The sequence below is a fragment of the Canis lupus genome, chromosome 36, assembly GCF_011100685.1.
Source record: "Canis lupus familiaris isolate Mischka breed German Shepherd chromosome 36, alternate assembly UU_Cfam_GSD_1.0, whole genome shotgun sequence".
Lineage (NCBI taxonomy): Eukaryota > Metazoa > Chordata > Mammalia > Carnivora > Canidae > Canis > Canis lupus.
The window spans coordinates 20,359,932-20,363,447 of record NC_049257.1 but is presented as its reverse complement, the minus strand read 5'-3'; the positions used below and the strand labels follow the sequence as shown (position 1 = coordinate 20,363,447).

Below are 3,516 nucleotides of genomic sequence, written 5' to 3'. Positions count from 1 at the left end.
TCCTAATAGAGACACACATGTACAATGTATGCCTGTCGGTTGCAGTATGTGTTTTAGTGTATACTTGCTACCTTTTTTAACTATCCAGTTTCAAAATTATTAAAATAAAATCACACTCATGATAAAAAAAAATCCAGTTAGTACAGAAGATGAAGAAAAGCTGAAAAGTTCAATTCTTTTCTCTCACCATCCAGTCTCATTAGATAGAACCACCTAATTAACACGTTGAATATCCTTCCAGAAATATTCAATGCATAGTCACATGTGTGGTTGTACGGGTGTGTGGGTACGTGTATGTGTGTTTGGAAAAGTTATTAGTTCAAGACTATTTGAATAAACACAAGAATTATCTGACTTTGGGTTAGTTTTATTATCAACAATTATTAGTGAACATATAATACATCTTTATTTTGTGGCAACACTTTAATATTCGCAAAGTTGTATATTCATAGAACTTCATCTTAGCCCTCTTGTCACATGTGATTTTCCATATCATCCTAATATAGTTATTTATGCTTTCATTGATAATTTGAAAATATAGCTGAATTTTTTCATCTTAATATAAAAAAAATACATTAGGGTATCTGGGTAGCCCAGTCAGTTAGGCTTCTGCCTTTGGCTCAGGTCATGATCTCAGATCCTGGAATCCAGTATCCATCTGGCTCCCTGCTCAGCAGGGAGTCTCCTCCTTCTCCTTCTACCACTCCTCCTGCTCATGCTCATACACTTTCTCTCTCTCTTTCAAATAAATGAATGAAAGAAAGAAAGAAAGAAAGAAAGAAAGAAAGAAAGAAAGAAAGAAAGAAACATGAAGATGAAAAGTTAATGGCTTATTTATTGTTTCTTTAAACAATTTAAAACAATTTAAAGGTGGAAAGGTACCAGGCCTGGACTGAATGCTGGCGTCGCAGAGCTACTGGATCGGTTAGAAATGGTAGAGGTGGAGGAGACACTGAAGCAACTTCAGAGCCAGAAGGGAATATAGGGCATCATCGTGGTGAACACAGAAGGCATTCCCATCAAGAGTACCATGGACAATCCCACCACCACACAGTATGCCAACCTCATGCGCAACTTCATCTTGAAGGCCCGGAGCACCATGCATGAAACTGACCCCCAGAATGACCTCACCTTCCTTCAAATTTGCTCCAAGAAAAATGAAATTATGGTTGCACCAGATAAAGACTATTTCCTGATTGTGATTCAGAATCCAACTGAATAAGCCACTCTCTTGGCTTCCTGCATCATTCCTTAATGTAATAGCCCCTAAGAGTGATAATGTTAATCATGTCAATCAACTGGCAGGTGGAAATTATCTTGGAACCTACTTAGACGGATCCAGTGCCCACAGTCATCAAAGTCATCCCTCTGCTGGCCAGTCACCCTTGAATTCTTGGGAGGACCTTCTTTCCTCACCTCCAGATTTTGGAGCAGGAGCTTTGAGCAGCCCACACACCCTGCTTCCTTCCGTCTGACCTTCAGTTTACTTGGCCACCCTTGGAAAAGTCTGTTTTCCTTTAACTAAAAATAACTAAAATGCTTTAAAAAAATAAAAAATAAAACAATTTAAAGCCATTCTTTAAACTAAAAATATTTAGATGGATCTTCCTTTGGGATATTACAGTGCTCTCATCAATGAGGTAATACAAAATTTTAGTGCATGCAAAGAAAAGAACAATGTCAGTATCTTTACTTAACCTTATGTCATCTGCCTGAATTAGGAGTAAAAATGGTTATGTTACAGATATGTGCAACAAGTTTTTCAACATACATTAAACTGTGAGAGTAGCTTTTTTATATTACCTCTCTGTAATGTTTAGCCTTTTTTTAAGTTTTAAGATTTGCAGCAATAAAAAAACATTTCTATTCTTTAAAAAACTTTAATCCACTAACATAATTATTGCACTTCAGATGATTCTCAATTGAACACTGACTACAAGTTCTTTTCTTTCCTGTTCTTTCTTTTTCAGTCAATTTATTATATTTTTTAGTAATCTCTATACCCAACGTAGGGCTCAAACACACAACCCTGAGATCAAGAGTTCCATGCTCTTCTGACTGAGCCAACCAGGCGCCCCTCCTATTAATTCTTTTACAATATTTCAAGATTCATCTTAGCTTCAGTTAGGCAATACAATACTATTCTTCAATACGGCCCCTATTGACATGCTCATTTCATTTGTGCTCTTCCAATGACTACTGATTTTTCAAATTACTGAAAAAGAAAAGAAAAGGTAACTCTTACTTTGGTTACATGCAGGACTGTCTTCATGGGCATGCGACCTGCGCAGGCCCACAGGGCCAGGTTCAAAAGGGCCCCACACTTGGTTTAACTCTCTACTATCACTGTGTTGCAATTCACAATAATTGAATCCTTGAACTTGGGTTTTATAAGTGAAGTCCAAAGGGACAATGTAGCATGGCATGAGCAGATCATGCACATGGTATGTGTGTCTGTCATTTCTTGCCACCTCATTTTCATATAGCATTCCTGGTGCTGCCTGAACACAGAATATAGTGGATCCAGAATTGAGTTCAACGGGACTTAAAGCAAGCACAAAGCAAGCATTTTATGGAAGCTGCTGGCTTCCAAAGAGTGTTAGGAGAATGCACATGAATCAAGAAGCAAAAGAAAAAACAGGTGAGACAGCTCTTTGCAGCATATCCAGTGTGGTAGTAAGAACAAAATATATATGCATGTGCGAGCTACAAAAATGCAAATTGTACAAGTTTGGTGACCCTGCATGCAAGTTAAATGTTCTCATATAATTCGAATAAATATATTAGAATAAACTTAAAACTGAAATTCCACAATAAAAAGATGAATGGTAAAAAGCACGCCAGTAACTTAAAATGTTTGATTCTTCTTTACTTAGAGCAGCATTAAATAAACTAAAAACACCACGACAAGTCAACAGAGATACTGTGGGAAAAGGGAAAAAGCTTTATATTTTAGTCCCTTTAATGACATGTTTTTTCTCACTTTTGAACAAGCAAGCAGTCTTCCATTTTCATTTTGCACCAGGCCTCACAAATTCTGTAACCAGCTCTGGTTATGTGTTCTCTGTCTGCCCAGAAACCCTCCCACAGGAAGCATCTGTCTTCCATTCTGAAGTCATTAGTTCACTCTGGCAGCTCAGGTTTGGCTGGAGAAAGGACATCTTTATTTGGGTGAATAGGCGGCACTAGCAAACTGAAGCAAAAGGAATAATCGTGTGTCCTGAAATCTCGTATGGTAAACACTCAGACTCTTATAGATTAGGTTTTCTTTCCTTTGTTACCATTTACAAAGCTGTGAATTTTTCACACTGAAGAGCAGGTGTCAAAATGAGTGTTTTTCCTTCATTACTTCCTTACAAAATCTCAAGACTTCCCAGGGCCATCTTGCTGTGAATTTTCTTTTCTTTTAGAGCTCCTAGAGCTCCTAGCCAGTGTGGCTCAGTCAGTTAAAAGCCAGACTCTTAATAAGTCTTTATTTTATTTTTTTTTAAGATTTTTTATTTATTTATGATAGTC

The 3,516-nt window shown here is 37.3% G+C and overlaps 1 pseudogene; it reads left to right on the top strand.

Annotated features, from left to right (window-relative positions):
• Window positions 1-931: 931 nt before the first annotated feature.
• LOC100683279 lies at window positions 932-1,222 on the top strand (annotated as a pseudogene).
• Window positions 1,223-3,516: the final 2,294 nt, after the last annotated feature.